Source organism: Branchiostoma belcheri, unplaced genomic scaffold, assembly GCF_001625305.1.
Source record: "Branchiostoma belcheri isolate BF01 breed outbred unplaced genomic scaffold, Haploidv18h27 scaffold28, whole genome shotgun sequence".
Lineage (NCBI taxonomy): Eukaryota > Metazoa > Chordata > Leptocardii > Amphioxiformes > Branchiostomatidae > Branchiostoma > Branchiostoma belcheri.
In genome coordinates, this window is record NW_017803887.1 from 2,977,256 (window position 1) to 2,996,475 (window position 19,220).

Consider the following 19,220-nt stretch of genomic DNA (forward strand, 5'->3'; position numbering starts at 1 on the left):
TCTTGTTTTACAAAAAATGAGCGTGGCCCATTAACTAGTGATGACGTCACCAGGACGTCATAAAAATTTGCATAAATTATCATTTTACAACATGGTACTTATCTTCAAAATAATAGGGTCGAGCTGTAAACCAAACTCTTATTTTCTAAACATTCAAAAAGGCCTCAGTGTTCTACAGTACCTTAAACCTTAACAGTATATTTACCGTTTTTCGGCTGATCGAAAGGTATGAGAGAGAAACGAACTCTGAGTAAATGACTACGATGCTAAAATGTCCGTATGTATTGTATCGATGTTGAGAGCAACGTAAAAATTCATTCATTTTCATTTCTATCGTCAATGTCAAGCAGAAACATTTCGTTTTAAACAAGTCGTTTTACTTCTAGCTTTTTTAACAAGGCGGTTTTGTGTCAGTAATACCTGATAAGTCATGTGGAAAGGAACTATTTAGTATGAAAGGTGTTTTTGAATCTGCAGATATGTTTTTTTTAATATTCGCTTTCATCGGCGAAAACGCCTGAGGATGTGCGTGTTAGACTGACGCAGATGTGGTTCAATAATCATACAAATCAAAACAGCCATTGTACGCCGTCCATAGAGACCGTGTATCCGCGGTCAGTACAATAACAACGCTATCACGCGAACCCTTTGTACTTAACAACCCACCTGCGGTCATCAAGAAGTGCCTACCGCCTGAAAAAAAGTACATGCCCTGTTTTTCGTCTCTTCGCGATTCAGCTATTGCACCTGTAACCGGGAGGTCGTGAGTTCGATCCCCGGCCGGGTCATGCCTTTAAAATGCCTTTAAAATGTGAAGTTTTTTTTACAAATTCCTGTCCGAGAGTTAATTGCAAATAACAGAGATAAAAAGACATTGAAACAGAGTACAGAATCTACATAATAAAAGGTAATTGTCTAAAACTGTAGCTATTTCTAAAACTACATGTGTGTCTGAAGGGTTTGACTTCTCTTTTGTAAACCACAGAAGACGTAATGCCCCACCTTTTCCAAAATTTGTGGGTTTTGGGTAGTCAAAAGAAGAATAGTTTTTAAAAATGGTACATACTGCTTTCTCTGCTTAACACTCAGAATCTATGACAAAGAGTGCGAGAAGATCAAACACACAACACTACCAGCGGACTAGCCCCCTGCTGTAGTGCTTGCACAACTGTGTGGCTCAAGGGGTACAGAAATGGTGATGGGCACCACCCCTATGCTCCGCAAGAAGTGGAAAGGGACCCTCTTCTTCTTTTTCTAAACGAAATCCTCGTACCTTTGCTTTTTATTTATTTATGTTTTTGTTTTATGTTAACAGGGTAAAGGTACTCAGTGCTAACTACACTGCTTTACATGCGTGCGCTGTACAGAATTACATAAAGAGAATAATACAAACAACTAGAAAAGTAACATTTGCAAAGCAAAAATTATAATGTTTACCTTCGCATATGGTCTGATCTGTTAATTCTTACTCAAACATTCACATATATGGCGGCAGGAGTCTAAATCCCTCCTACTATAAAATTGCAACATTATATAACCCAACACCAGTTACCATGGTGAGAGACAGTCTGGTTCATTCAGGTCAGAGGTCACTGTTTGGAGAAGAAGAAGAGGAAACGTAGCAAAAACAATACGTTTTCCTTCGGTAAACATAATGAGATAACAGGAACTACATGTAGTAGTAACGCAAAAACAATAATCGGAAAACAACCTACAGTCACAGTCGTTTTGGTCCAAGATTTGCAACACCTCTGCAGACGTAATCATATAAGCATATATAAATAGTAGTAAAATTTTGATTTCAGCGAAGGAACATATCCATGAGGCACCTGGCTGTTTTGAATAACATGGTGAGTAAAGAAGCTCTTTTTTTTACACAACCAAGTCTTTTTATTCACAGCCGACGTTTCGGTGACGTCTGTCACCTTCCTCAGGGCAATTCTGACTGGGGCATATTGCACTGCAGCACAGGTGTCGCTGCTGCGGTCACCGAAACGTCGGCTGTCAACAAAAACAGTGTGTAAAAAAAGAGCTTCTTTACTCAGTGACTTATCAACCTGATGGAACTACTAGTAAGTAAAATGTTGAACTTAATTCCAACACAAAATTACACAGAGATCAAATTTTAACAGCCACTGTCGCCTTCATCAGGATAATGAATGACCAGTCACTTCAGAACGTAATCTCGCGAGAGTTACGGTTACAGACACGTGACCTTATTCACACGAGACTTTACAGATACGTGAAGTAAGCAATTGATCAAATTGTGTTTTTGGTTGACGGCAAACAACATACATCCAACTCAGGGGCAATCTACAAAAGAGTTTATTCCTACGGGAGGTTCCTTGCGTGATACGGTAGACTTTCTAACAATGGACGCCAAACGGGCCTATTCAACAAGCCATCAAGGTAACAAAAGGATGACTTGTTCCTACAAACAGGATTATCATTGAACACGACACAAACACAAAACGAATCTGGTCATCAATGCATGGAGACGGTTGTCGACTTGATATTGACAAGGCTCGTGCGCTGATATGCAGAATAGATTGCCAAGGGCACTCTGACATGCACTGATCCAGGTAACTATCAACAAAGACCGTAACGTAGCAGCGAATGTGTTAGAGTTGAGATGGTCTCCGCAGATACCAAAGATACATACAAGGATTTATATTCCATTGTGTGCGTTAGAACCACAGATTTTATCTCTATCTTAGCGTGGAATCAAGGGCTCTGAGACGCCAGTGTTTTCTTCATCCAAAACTTTTGAAAAGTGCGATTGTGTTTGGTTTCTTGAAGAAGCTCGCGTGCTAGCATTATTTTGATCTCGGTTTGGGAAGAAAAAACGCTACAGGACGATGGTTTTCAAGGCCCTCGTGCTGGTGTTGTGTGCACAAGTGTGTTTGTCGGTGGAAATTCCCAAGGATAAGGAAAAGAAGAGCGTGTTTCTCAACTTAGCCGGCGCCGGCACCACAGGGGTAAGTGTATTTCCCATCGTTACTAGTGTAAAAAAAAAGACTTTTGAGTATTTAGTGAAATTTCTAGTACTTCGTTAGAAAAGTGTTTATTGTGATTATTTTCGTTCTTCTCTTTTTACGCTTACTGTTTCACTGTACCGTTGTATTCTACCATGAAACAATTATAATAACATATTTGTTGTGAAATAGTTAACATGTAAACATACTCTCCGTGTTGTTTACATATTTGAAGACATTAGGAATTATGCCCAGTATTTTCGTGTGACATTGTGCTTATTGTGATAATTTCGTATTTTCAGATTAATCAAAACATAACGGACTTAAAAACGCTCATAAGAGACGAAGCGAATATCTTCTGTAACGCTACCGCCTACAAGAAGAAATGCTGTAAGGACACCAAGTATGAATCGTAAGTACACCTCACTATCAACCTATACAAGTGCTCAAAATACAATCGACATTCAGCAGATACTCAGTAAATACTAATAGTTACGAATGTTTACGATATCGACATTGTACATAACTTTTTAGATTGAACTCAGTTTTCTTTTTCTTTATTTATTCACATATATTTATTGAGTACTGGGCAAAAAGAAAAAGTTGCTTATATAATACCTTCTACTCAAAAACAAACAACGAGTATAAAATACATTGACAAGATACCTGCATAATTACAAGGTGGATAAAGCCAAGATAAATACAAACAAAACAAGTTGGTGATCTATCAATTACGAGAATCTACCCGTTCAGTAAATGAAGTTTTGAACTCAGTCTTCCTACTACTATCTAAAATATCGAAATTGTTGAACTTTTTAGATTGAACTCAGTCTTCCTACTGCTAGCTTTTTCATTTAGTACCAAAAGTACAATACAATTTTTCTTATCCTTTCGACAAAATCTGATATACAAACCATATTTATATTATCTTCTCAATCTTCCTACTACTAAAGATATCGAAGTTGTTGAACTTTTTAGATTGAACTCAGTCTTCCAACTTCTAGCTTTTTCATTTAGTACCAAAAGTACAATACAATTTTTCTTATCCTTTCGACAAAATCTAATATACAAACCATATTTATATTATCTTCTCAATCTTCCTACTACTAAAGATATCGAAGTTGTTGAACTTTTTAGATTGAACTCAGTCCTCCTACTACTAGCTTTTACATTTAGTACCAAATTACAATACAAACAATATAAGTTTTCTTATCCTTTCGGCAAAATTTTTTATACAAACCATATTTTATTCTGTCGATAAAATCTTCATAGTTCATATCGAAATTGTTTAACTTTTTAGATTGAACGCAGTATTCCTACTACTAGCTTTTTCATTACTACCAAAAGTACAATACACACAATATTGCTTTTCTTATCCTTCTGACAAAATCGTTTACACAAACCATATCTATATTATCCTATCGATAAAATCTTTCAGATGAATCATATGTTGACGTTATCCGTCCTTAAAGCCTGTTTGTTTTTAGTTGCTACGGCATTGTCAGTTTTGAGGAATGTTAAGCGTCATCCTTTGTTTCTTGTGTCACCAAAACAATGTCCGTGCGTGTTGAGTTATGGAGCGTACGTCAGAGCTAGTTATTGTGCCTTGGACAAACTTATTCAACCCCTTGTATTGGATGTAGGGCTACGTGCACAAGAACAATGAACATCAGTACCATTTGCTCAATGTCAGGGTTCACAGACAGAGTCTGAATCATTTATGAGGCATTTATACAATGAAGTTGTTTTTGTAGGATCCTCTAGTGTTTATCGATGAGCCCCATATATATATGTATATCAATCAAGAAATGCTATAAACGAAGAAATAACATACAGTGTTATCGTCTCCAGTGTCCTCAGAGGTGCCTATGCTTATTCTAGAGTCACAATTCTGAGCCAGGGCCCAGCCGGGCTGTTCGAATGAATGATTTTAAAAAAATGCATATGAAGAATATACACAAATTATGCCTATGATTGTCTTTTAAACGTTTTGTGTTTTTCGTTCTCTTTTATATCATCTTTTTCTTTCCCGCAAACTGCCCGGCCGGGCCCCGGATTGGAAATGTGACCCCAGCATCACGCCTTAAGGTTAATGCTCAGGTCACATTTCCAAACCGGGGCCCAGCCGGGATGTTTGGATGAACGAAAACTTAACAATTCAAGAATATACAGAAATAGTGCCCGTGATTATTATTGAAAACTTTCCTGTTGTTTTTATATCGTACTTTTCGTTCTCAAAAGCTGCCCTGTCTGGCCCCGTGTGGGAATTGTGACCTCAGTATAACAGACATATATACAGTTTGTACAGTTTACAATGGAAGTTACGCACAATACACTGTTGTCCAACTCAACTTTGCCTTTCTGAAATTGCAGTCTTGGCAACGGAGCGATGATAGTGGCGACCAACACTTCCGCCGGAGAATTCGTGTACTTCCTACACACGACTGGTGATGTCAACGGCAGCGCAGACAGCAACGTCAAGTGAGTATATAGTTCTAAAAGCAAGTCAAATTTCTACACCCATATAAATACTTTAGGCTATGCCCTGTATTTTGACATTGAGAAGTCAAAGCTTCATTATGACTAGTACTAGTGCGAGTGTTAGGATTTTAGTACAAAGACAGAGATCATCACCACCACTACCATCATCATGAACACCATCATTAACAGTATCATCAACAACAACAACACCATCATCATCAACACCATTACCATCATCATCACCGACACCATCATCATCATCAACACCATCATCAACACCACCACCATCATCAACATCGTCATCATCAACACCACCACCATCATCAACACCAACACCACTACCATCATCATCACCGACACCATCATCATTAACACCATCATCAACACCACCATCATCAACATCGTCATCATCAGCACCACCACCATCACCACCACCACCATCATCATCATCAATACCATCATCATCACCAACACCATCACCAACACCATCATCATCAACACCACCATCATCTTCATCACCACACCATAAAAATCATCACTACCACAACCATAAGCATCATCACCATCACCATAATCATCACCACCACCACCACCATCATCACCATCATCATCATCATCATCACCATCATCATCATCATCATCATCATCATCATTTTTCCCACAGGATCGAGGTCGCCATCCTCGTGCCGCAGGAGCACCATGACAACGAGTTGTGCGTGATGGAGGACCATGACCGCAGGAGGCGTAGTCTGGACGCAGACATGTACATCCACCACAGGATGAAGAGACATCCTCACAGCACGGAGGCCCCCACACCGGCCCCCAACTCCGTGTACCTGGACCCAGACATCACCAAGGCCGTCCTGCAGTCCAACAGATTCCGTACTCAAGCCGCTGCGGTGAGGGTCTCTTTATTACCCGCATATTACATACAAGATCCACCCATACATATACACTCCTTTCCGTAATTTGGCCAATGGATCGCGTTATAATATTGCCTTAAAAACCATCCAAAGACGGACCCACTAAGCCTGTGTGTCTTGAAATTATCCAGTATCTGAAGCACAAATTTGCTATTGTCCTTTTCGCAACAGGTTAGCATATACGATATATCGTTGACTTTCATCCCAAAGTTTTGTTTTCTTCCCAAGCAACATACTTTCTATCTACAGTGCTCTGTATTCATGATGTCTAACGTAATTCACTATACACTAGACTATCTATATCTATATCAGGATTATATATTTACCTCAATCAGTCAATGGACTTGAAAGTACATAATGACATGTAACAACCCCTGCTTGGTAATACGAAGTTCCTCCTATGATTGTAAGCTCGATCACCCTCATACTATAGCCACACACACACACACACACACACACACACACACACACACACACACACACACACACACCACACACACACACACACACACACACACACACACACACACACACACACACCAGTAGATGCCATACTTTGTACAATTTGCTGTGCCATTAAGTTACTAATGTCTACTTCTTGCTCCTGCCCGGTTACAGAGCGGCTGGTACGTGGGTGACGTGTCCAGGGCGGACGGGTTTGACAGCACCTGTAGCGGGAAGAGAGACGATGACCTCCCGATGCAGCCGTGGCTGATCGCCCTGATGACCATCATGTTCTTCCTGCTGCTGCTCCTGCTCGCAGCCACCATCATCATGTGCTGCAACAGGTTTGTTTTACTTGTATTGTTGTTAGTTCAGCCCCTGCATGTCACACATTCACGAATTTGGCCTCCCGAGCACCAGCCGAACGCCCCCTAACCATGGTTAGGAGTAAGTCGTGGCAAAGTCGGCTGCTGTTCGGCGAATTCGGCCACTATTCGGCTGCGCCAGCCGAATGTTTCAAAATATCTTATTAAACAGTCGTTCGGGAGGTTCGATCATAGTTGGCTGGTTTTGACCGTAGGTCAGCAAAACACCTGCAAACCATGCTGAAGTGCGTCATCAGTGTTTGGGGAGTGTTCAGGGATCAAATTTGCTTCCTATTTAACTCAAATTCGTTTTGACTCATATACGAAAGGTAGGTGTGTCAGGTAGACTTGTTCGGCTGGTATTCGGGAACGAATTCGTGAGTGTGACAGTGGGAAGTTCGTGAGTGTATGACATTCACAATCTTCATCCGAATGCTAGCCGACCAGGTTTGGGAGAACTCTGACCAGATTTAGGCCATTCCTACCTTTCTATATATATCGAAACGAATTTGATTTCTAGTCAGATTTCACCACCGAACACTGCTGACTTACTGCCGAATGGTTGGCTGGTGTTCTGATGAATACCAGCCAACCATGGTCGAACCTACCGACCAACCCCCGAATGTTTTAGCTGTTTTAAAACGTTCGGCTGGCGCAGCCGAATAGGACCGAATAGTAGCCAAATTCACCGAACACCAGCCGACCCAACCGACTTGACGCTGACCTACTCCTAACCATGGTTGGGAATGGGGCGATCGGCTAGTGGTCGGGAGGCCAAATTTGTGAATGTGTGAAATGGGATTTACTAATACAAAGCTATATGTCGCTTTTTTGCTTGATGACATTACCTAACGTCCTGTTCCTTATTGTCTCTTCCAGAAAGAAGACCAAAGGATACTCCAAGGAGCTGATGGGCTCAAGAATAATCCCACAGTAACGTGGGATCCACACAGCACATGGAACAGTTGGTCCTGTATAGACCAACATTCTGTACAACCATAGAGACTTCTGTGTAAAACCTGTCTTTCTATATAACTTATTTACAGCTTGCCATCTAGGCATTGTGAAAATGAGGTGTATAAAAAAATGTAAAAAAAAAAGACGTGAAAACTATATACTAGTACATGTATGTAAGATATTTCCATTGGAAGGTTTCGGTACTTGGAACAGCCCATCTTATCTTAGGCCATGTTGATTTGATTATATGGATGACATCCTCTGGTAACCCCAAAACTGATGGGAGCGTTCAAATAAAGTTTTTTTTTTAGATCCGCTTTCATTATGAAATCTACGTGATCATAAAGGTTGAACAAAAGACACAGAGTATGGTATGGCGAATAATCTACTCTTCAAATTAATTTCTATACATTTTCGTCTTTTTCGTTTGATTTTGGCATTCTACGACGTTGGTGTCGTTTTCAAATGTTTTTTTTTTGCAACTTACGGTATATATTTGCAACTGTTTTGTGCGATTTACAGTATGGATGAAAACTTTTTGGGGGGAGGGGGGGAATTGGCCAAAAATTCATGCGCGCGCGGATGTCATCCATATAATCAAATCAACATGGCTTCATCCACCTCTTGTATGGAGACCACGTTGGGTTCGGCAGGGGGACTTCTTCTGAGGAAAGGTTGATGCAAGTTAACAATGAACTGATTTGGACACTTCCAAAGTCCCTTATAGTTTAATCTGCAATGACTAAACGGAGCAGAGCTGAATGATACTGGCACGACCATTCCTTTAGGAGAAGTAAGCTTGGACATATGTTGGAGTGACTTTGATATTAGGCTGCTTCAAGCTGAATTCATAGTCTTTGAGATCCCATACTTGAGAACACAAATTGACTCTGTAACGTCTCAAATATCTCTTGTAATTGTCAATTTATAATGTATAAACAACATAACTGGTGAAATGTAACTGCATAGACACAAAGAAAATATATATGATAGAATGTTACCCGAAAGTGAATGGATATGGATATATTCAAGTACGTACGTTTGAATTACAAAATATCTTTGCTACTTGTATATGATAATATATACAGTGAAAACATGTCAAATTATAATCACCTACACCTTGTTATTGAACTATATGGTTGCTATGGTGATTGGTTGCTATGGTGATTCACGTGGCACCAGTGACGCTCCTGTTTACGACGTGCTGACGTCATCACAAAGTAGCAATCTGATTGGTGAAAATCAGTATGTGCCAATCAACAGTGTAGCCTTTAGGGCGGAATGCTTGAATGTATTGTCCATAGCACAAATACTATTTGAGAAATTATATTGTTATAAAACTCACTGCTTGTCAATACCTTCAGGGTTTAATTTGAAGACGAAGATGAAAATTTGTTCTCCACGTCTATATACGACATATAAAGTGAAAAGTTGTTATAGTTAAAACTTAAGATCCAACACAAAGAAGTTCTCTCACCAAGAGCTTTTGACCAGTCACTCTGGTCTTCCTCAGTAGACTGACCCAGTGAGGCATGTCACGTGGCTTCTTTGAAGTGTGACGTCAACACTGGGTCAAAGGTATCTGATAGACAATGTCGGCCCCCGTCGCGGTTGAGTGAGGGGTGATGGGCCCTGATGTAAATACCCCTTCTCACCCCTCTCAGGAAATAATCCTGTTCAGTGTGTTGGATATACAGTTTTAACTTAAAACATGTAACTACCAACACAGATGAACTTTCATGAAAGTGGCCTTATTGTTTACTTCGTATCTTTGCCAAGCTGTTGTTTTCGATGTATTATATCAACCGTAAAACCTTACGGGAGCTTGATGTATCTGTATGAAGCACTGAAGACGGGAGCGAGGTGTTTCTTGTCCATCCATTATACATTGAATAAACACCACAACTTTGATAAACGTATCTCAGTTCATGGTTTAATTATTCCAACATTTCATGACTAGACATGTTGACATTGAGGTTTTTTTCAACTTATTTTTTCTTTCACCAGAGGACAAATACAGGACGGGACAATACTCATTCTCACTTGAGTTAAGTGAGGAAAGTCGTGTGAAGTGCCTTCCCCAAGGGCACAAGATAAGTGGCATGTCAGGACTCGAACTTGGGTTCTCTTGGTTCCGAGTCGAACACTCTGCCATTGCGCTTCACGACCCAGTTCAGTTCATGGTTCTCATTGATAGATGTACTCATGTGTTTGCGCAAAGTGTAACATGCTGAATCACAACAGTTTTTACATGTTGATCCTTGTGTACACTTGCACATTCGTTGGCAATTCTTTCATAAATGAACGCGTGCGCGCTCCTGTTGGCGTATTTGCATCAGAAGCGACATGTAGACTTACAAACCCTTATAGATATTTGTGGTAATGGCCTAACAATCTACTTGAGATGTATTTTTTTTTTACAAATATATATCTTATTGATATCTTATTCCGTTACAGTAAAAGAGACAAGCAAAGACAGGAAACACAGCGTCACCTTGAATCTGGTGGGCTCGACTCTGTCCAAGGTAAGTTGGCTCGTACAACAGATAATGTTTTCATATATCTTTAATATGATCGAAAGACATCACATTTACACGAGGTTTTGGGATATTTTTTTCAGTCTCACGTATAGATGGGGAATGGTATACACGTGTGAAAGAAGTGAATGACAATAACTATGATGAAGCAAATTTTTACTGCCCTAAAGTGTTGGATGTTGCAATACAGTGTTGGAAATACCCATCTGCATTTTGTATTTTGCAGAGACATTTTCCATATTGTAGAAGAAAAATTAAGCAACCTGCAACTTTGCAGACAGAAAAAAATCAGGCTAGGAGTTCAATGGTGTTTAAGAGCTTCTGTGTTTACAATTTTGCATGCATTATTTAAATTGCATGTAAAATGTTTGCCAACATGCATTTTTTGTACTAGTGTGCCATGGGTTTAGATTAGGATTGTCAAGTGTGTATTTGCAGGAGGTACTTCCGAATTGCAGAATAAAACACCGAAAAAAAGTATTTCTACCACTGCAAAAGAATGTACCTGACATGGGGCATGGCATGTACTTACTCGATCTTCCCACCTCCAGATGGGCCCGAAGAAAGCGAGAATGAAGGAGCTCATTAGGGACTCGACCAACGAAATCTGCAAGAGTAGCGAGAACAGGGAGAGCTGCTGTAAGGGCATCAGCTATGCCAGGTAACCCACCTTCATTTTCAAACTGAACCATATAGAAAGTTCATTTCAAATACATGCCCGAGGGCTAATTGCAGGTACAAACAACATGTATGAAAAAGAAAATACGATGATATAAGAGACTACACATCTAACATTATACTACATTTTACAACATATAAGGTACTAATTTTGCTGCTGGGTCTGGCTAATTCTTTGAGGCAGTGGAAGGCGAATTCTCCACTTCTTCTATAATATGTGGGTTCTCTGATTTTAGTAGTAAGATTGTTTTCTCGTGGTGGGGGGAAGTAAGGGAGCATTTTGGACACGATGGTAAATAATTACCTCCATGAAAAATGGAGGTATTGTTTTTGGCGTGTCTGTCTGTATGTATGTATGTATGTGTGTGTGTCTGTCTGTCTGTCTGTCTGTGTTTCCGCAACTTTGTGGTCAGCATAACTTCAGAACGCCTTTATGGATTATGATGATATTTGGTATGTTAGTTAGTCTTAGGAAGACAAACGTCAAGGTCAAATATGGGCCTCCTGGTGGATGACCTTGGTACTGCAGCAGAACTTCCGGTTTTTGTATCTTTTGTCCTGAACATGCTATGGTCTTGATGTTTTGGTGACAGATTGCTTTTCCTGTCAGGAATAAGTGGTGTGAGTTTGGTCCCCCTAGCAGCTTGTTTTGGAACTGCAGGGCACTTTCTGGCGAAATGTTTAAAAGCCAATAGGTCCAGATAGGAACAACATATTTTCATAATTTTTGGTGTGTAGGTAGCTAAGAGAGAGATGTACATGATTAAATGCAAATTATGCAAATGAGGACTTTATTTGCATAATTAATGAGGAAATTCTATGATTACAGTGTTTTACATTATACTACTTTCATACATGTAATGTATGTAACCTATGGCAGGCAGAACATCAACAGATACTAATTATGCAAATTATGACCTAATTTGCATAATTTATGCAAAAATTCTATGATTTCTTAATGGTGAATAATGGGAATGTCATACTTTGGACATCTGTAAGTTAATCAAAAGTTAACATACATCACGATGCATATATCATGTAAATGCGGAGGTAATTTGCATAATTAAAGAGGAAATTTACATTTACATATCAAGCCCATATTTCATGGAGGTATGAAGTCTCGGAATTCTTGTTGTTTCCTGATATCGTCATAAAATGAACAATTAGAGATGAAATGATTTTCGTCTTCCACTGCATTTGAGGAGCAATATTTACAAATTCTCTCCGACACAGGTACTTTCATATATCACTATTTTTCGATTTCCAAGGGGTGGGCACTGATAGATTTGGCTTCTTAAAATCGGTTCATAAGATGACTAATCAATTGTACAATGATTCAACTTCTAGTTTGGCCTCTGGTAACCTGATCCCGATAACCAGCGCCGCGGCTGAGGACTATGTGTACTTGTTGCGGGTGGATGGAGAGGAGAGCAACGCTACCGACAACAACGTTGGGTAAGAACAAGTTTCACTCTAGCCGGCTAACAGGAATATAAATTTCTCTTTACTTGTCCAGTATCTGAAGTGGGGAAATTTACTCAAAACATGACGGAAAAGTATACGTCTATCACTATCATACAAAGGACAATCTACGGTAAAATGCACTTCGTCCTCTACTCTACCTAGACTACAAAATTGGCAGATTCTTTGCTCTATAGGAGTGCGGATATATTAGCTTTCATTCTACATTAGGCCATGTTGATTTGATTATATGGATGACATCCGCGCGCGCATGAATTTTCGGCCGTTTCCAACAAAAAAAAGTTTTCAACCATACTGTAAATCGTACAAAACAGTTGCAAAATGAGCAAAAATATACCATAAGTTAAAAAAAACTAATAAAAACTATACCAATGTCGTAGAATGCCAAAATCAAACGAAAAAAGACGAAATTGTAAAGAAATGAATTTGAAGACTAGATTATTCGCCAAACCATATTCTGTGCCATTTGCTCAACCCTCATGACCACGTAGATTTCATAATGAAAAGAACTTTTTTTTTGCAAAACGTTTTTTTTATTCGCACGCGCGCATCAGTTTTGGGGCTCCCGGAGGATGTCATCCATATAATCAAATCAACATGGCCTTAGGTCTTATTCTAATCTTTATTTTACTTTGTTCAATAGTTGTTGCCATACATAGTACCATGTGCAATTGTCGTGCAATGAAGTTCTTCTATAACTAGAAAGGTAACATTTGCAAAGCAAATGTATAATGTTTACTTTCGCGTGTGGTCTGCCCTGTTAATTCGTAATACTCAAACACATTCATGTATATATAGTCAGACAGGAGTGTAAATCCCTCCTGCCATAAAATTGCAACCTGCTGTAACCCAACACCAGTTACCATGGTGACAGACGTCTGGTTCATTGGCCTTATTTGTTTGGTGAAGAAGAGGAAGAAACAGAGCAAAAACAATATGTTTCCCTTCGGTAAACATAACGACATCTGTACCCTTATGTAGGATCCAGGTCCTACTGGCTGTTCCCAAGGGTGGCGACAACGGAGTGTGTGTTCAGGACAGCAGTCGGCGGAAGAGGGACGTGGGTGACCGGGAGAGGCGGGCCGTCACCACGCCGTCACCCACCGTGGCGCCTGACCTGGTGTTCCTGGACCCGGACCTCGTGAAGACCATACTGGACACCCCGGGCTTCAGGACGAGTATGAATGTGAGCAACTCTGAATGTTACCGTATATATTAAACAATCTTCCAAGAGACTGGCAGTAAGAACAAGATACAGCAAACTTAATGACATAGCGCCACCAAAAAAATCCATGGTCTAAATTCACACACTCAAATTCATATGCATACGCAATTGAGAAGTGTGTATACCAAAGGAGCTAATGGTACGCCTTAGAATGAATGAATACCTTTATTATACACACATACCCACTGGGTTAAGTACAGGTCACAAAAAAGGATGAAATGTAGATAACGTTACATATATACATCATAAAGTAGATTACAATCAAGAGCTAACCTCCACAAGGCCTTTCTACGGGAATACGGGTCGTAGAATTCGGCAAAAAGGAGAGTAAAATTGGCCAGGGGAGTCAGTCCGCGGAAGGTTGGTACTTTCCCTCCGAAGCGGCCAGTACAACTATAAGGAGGCCAAACTCCCTTGGCAAATATTCTCCCATGTATAGCCAGTGTAGTTAGTTTGGTAGAGACCACATCAGAGCTATTTAGAAATGTCAGATGACCTCTATCATGTATAGTGCAGGTTATCATTCAGTGGTCTAGCATCTGGTACATTTTGGTAATATTTTCTTTACCTTTCCATCCGTCAGAGTGAACTTGGGTTGTTGGTCGGATTGGTGGCGATCCTGGAGGAGAGTGACTGTGAAGTTGGTGACGACATCCAGCCCTGGACGATCGGGCTCATCACCATCACAGCCTTCCTCACCTTCCTGCTCCTCATCGCCGCTCTCGTCATGTGTGTCAACGGGTGAGTACAATACAGGCTCCAGCCTGGTATCCATCGCCTTGTATCCATAATCTCCAAATGGTTACTGTCCCCCCCCCTTCCACCTCCCATTCTTTCGGTGGGGGGTTTAGACAGTAACCAGTTGGACTTTCTGTAACAACTGGCCTAAAACAATCTCAGATACTTTTACTCTACTCATGTCATGTTCCGACGAAACTTCCCTGTATATACATGTAGGCCAGTATATATCCAAAGCTTTAGTTAAAAGAAATCATATTATATCCGATTCAACCAACTGATGTACAATCTAGTTTATACAGTCATAGATAGAACTCAAGACATGTACGTTTTCATGTAATAAGCCATGTTCCATACATACACATGTAGTATATTACCTTTTTGAAATAGTATAATGTTATTTGCGATACATAGAACTTGTAGGTATCACTGTGGACGTGAGAGTAGATGTTAGCTAGGTATGTAGTACTGAAGAGTTTGCCATGCATTGTACCCGTTACAATTGTTGTGCAATAAAGACTGACTTGACTTGGCCACCTTCGGAAAACCGTCCCTGTCCTTGGTGCTGAAGAGTCGGTGCATATTTAAAACGCGACAACACCTTCGGTGGCCAATTGTTACAGAAAGGCCACCTTTGGAAAACTGTCCCTGTCCTTGGTGCTGAAGAGTCGGTGCATATTTAAAAACGCGACAACACCTTCGGTGGCTAATTGTTACAGAAAGGCCAACTGGATACTGTCTTCCCCCACCGAAAGATCTGCTTGGAGATTAGGTACCCAGTCAATCGTGGTTCGGGCAGGCAGTCTTCGGTTTTCCCCCGTCCAGCTCAACAGGCCACCCAGTGGGAGTGTAGGAGCTTTGCTAATATCTTTGTACAAAAGGAGTTGATTAGCCCCACTAGGAGATTCTGGTGGGGCTGATTGAACTCCCGTCGTGCAAAACCTACCGGGGAGCCGAGCTGAGTCGGGCGGGGAAGAGCACCCACAGCCCCAAAGACCCCAAAGAGAGCCCGTCCTAAACCGCGATAGCTGGACACCAGGCAACATAGGCTCTCTCTGTGTACACACTCTAGTGAAAGTGCAGACTTACCTTGAAAGTTCATCTGTGTTGATAGAAGTCATTATGAGGCAAGTTTAAACCGTAATTTCCAACAAAATTGGACTCACCCAAATTTTCAACTGTACAACTCCAGTCTTTGTCAAAGAATGAGCAATCCGCCGCTTCCGTGACGTCACGCAGATAACACACGTGACTCCTCAATACAGACGGGGGGGGGGGGCGCCACAGACTTTCTGCAACCAAAACTTGCTTCATAAAGTGCAGACTCAAAAGGCTAGAATCAGAAGAAACATAAAGATTTAAGGTTAAATATTTACCCTTCGTTTTGGTAACATGACATTTAGTCCACCACTTTCTATGAAATGAGTTCATCACACGTTCTTCATCAGACTATACATATAGCTTTGATATATCGAATGAAATTATTCGAGCCGGGCATGATAATATTGTGGCAACTTTGACAAGCGATAACTGTTTAGAAATACATGTACACGATTACATTAAAAAAGTGTAGAAATAATGACATTTCTGATAAACAAACAAGTCGTCATCCTTAGCAATATGATTGGCAATGCACACGACATTTGACATAAATAAAAGCACATTGTCATGACATGAGGAGAAAAATATCCATGAAAATAAGCCTGTTTTCTTTCCTACCTCAACAGAAAGAAGAACAAAGACTACAGCAAACAGTGGGCCTCCAAGACAAGAGTCACACCAGTTGCGCAGTAGGCATACCCCACCAGCATGACGCCCGTGGACGTCGACTAGCGCCAACATGTCCTAGCCTAGTTACCGGACCTATTGTAGCTCCCGAGTCCTACATCCTCTCCGCAAATTGGATGTAGGATTCAGGAGCTATAATATGTCTGGTAACCAGGCTAAACATGTCCACTGCGCAAGCTAGGCCGGTGACAGATTGTAGAAATACGTGGTAAACGGTGTTAAGAAATGCTTTGCTCACCCAAAGTGATGCTTTTGTGAAATTTCACAAAAGCATTTGAGGGTCTGGATATGGAGCGTTTCTTAGCATTGTTTACTCTACTATATTCGAAAACGATTGTATTTTCTTGAAATGTTGAGGCCCAGTGATAGCATGTAAATAGCTGTACTTATTTGTGAATTTAAGCTCATCAATAGACAATGTATAACGTCAACCTTGTAAAATGGACTAGAGAACAATTCAAAAAGTAAATATATATCTATCCCATGTATAAATATTACATGCGTCTCATGAAGCTTGTTTGAAGTTGTCAGCTGTTATACATGAATATAGAAAATCCAGGTGTTGATAGTTAAATCTATAAGGTTAGGTGCACAAATGTTTGCTATAAGTGTGTTTGTGAGAATACGTCAATATCATTTTTCATTTCACAATACTGTATAAGAAATGTCACATCCAAATGTTTCAGCACGTATAATCACTTGGGCATGTTTGACAGGTTAAGATAGTTACCTAGCATTGGCCACCGTCTGTCTTTTGGCATTGTCTCAACATGTCCTTCTAACAAAAACGATACTTTCATGTTACTCATATGCCTAGGATACTGAACGTTAGCCTCTACCAGGCTTCAGGAAGCGGCCGTAAAGAGTAGAAAATGGACAAATAGACAGATAACATACCAGGGAATTTGGTCTGTGTGAAAAGAAATTTGCCAATTTCTACTCTTTCCATGCAGCCGCTTTTGTATATATTCTGGCCTGTTATAATTGTACAACGGAAAACAGGGTTCAAACTGTACTATACAGATACTACATGACCTATTACAGAAATATATGTACATTATGTACTGTGTCCCATATACTGATCAGTTGACCAATACCAACACAAAGTCGTAAATATCATCAAACATGTCAAAATCTGTTTTTCTGGGATACAAAAACAAATATCTGTCAATAAAACATGCAAACAAATAAAATACATGCTTTCGAGTAGAACCATATGCAAGAGATATGTTGTAGTGATGTTCAAAATGTATAAAACAGTTTTAAACTGGCACACAGTTGATTCTGATGTAGTCTGTTTTGTATTTACATTGTACATTTAGTGTTGGGAGGACAACTTGTAAAGGTGTCAACGCACCTGTTTTGTCCTCCCTTCCACTTGTATACTTGTGGTAAACTCAAATAAACAAATCAATAAACAAGAAGCATATCTATGCAATGTTCGAGCTGATGTTAAAAATCCTTTCCATTTGAAATAGTCCTTCACTAAATTAATACTAGTAGTAGAAAATTGCTGTATACAGTGACTCAGGAATTTCAAAACGCATTGAATGCATTCATAACTTTATATTAAATGGAAATACTTATTGTTGTTAAAAATTGTTAAAGCAAAGGTTCTTAATGTTCATGTCATCTGGCTGTGGGATTGAAAACTTCCAGCTGGAAATATCATGCAACATCACTAAGTGTAAATAGCTTGTTGTCTTTTAAAACTATTTTTGAAACTTGTCGTCTGTGATTCACATTGTTATGATGTACATGTACATTGTATTGTGAGTGAATAAAATTCACAATGGTGTAAAATGTCACAAATTATGAAATGCATTGTTTTTTCTTCTTCCTCTTCTTCTCCAAACAAATAAGGTCAATAAACAGGACCAGACGTCTGTCACCATGGTAACTGGAGTTGGGTTACATAATGTTGCAGGTGCCATGCAGAACTGCCATCCTTATGTATATGTATGTATTATTTCATATCAATTTCATTTCATCTCAATTTATGTATACTACTGTTTCATTATTGTTATTGTATCATTTTGCCCTTGTTTGAATTATTTTGATAACAATTCCTTATGTATGTATATGCCTTATTTCAATTCAATTATGTTTAGTTTTGGTTAGTATAGAGGAGGAGGGCTTAGCATAAGCTAAATAAGCTTTTTTTCCCTCCTCCTGCACCTGTTTTATTCATTATTAATTTATTATGTATAATTTTTATTGCTGTTGTGCAAATAATAAACAAACAGAGTTCAAGAGGGGCTGCCTGGTCACCACATATATGAGTGTGTTACAAAGCGGCAGTGAAGGTAAGCATGATGCATTTGCTTTGCAAATGTTACCTTTCTAGCTCATGTTCGTGTTCGCATTTCCTATAGGTTGATAGAAAGAAAGAAGATTGGTATTCATGTTTCTATGTTTTTATATACCTTTACATGTATGTATAGATTATTCTCAGCTCAGCCCCATCCCTAGTGCATTTAAGGTATATTCTATAGTCAAGGAATATTTAGTATTGAATAGCATTGCATGAAAGGAAGAAAATTGGCATTTGGTTTTCTTTTTTTACAAAAAAGGTTATATTTCGAGACATCACAATTGTGGATATGTTACATAATGACAACATGTAG

The 19,220-nt window shown here is 39.6% G+C and overlaps 1 pseudogene; it reads left to right on the forward strand.

Annotated features, from left to right (window-relative positions):
* LOC109472593 overlaps nt 1-16,637 on the forward strand; it is a 33,792-nt pseudogene extending 17,155 nt beyond the window's left edge.
* Nucleotides 16,638-19,220: the final 2,583 nt, after the last annotated feature.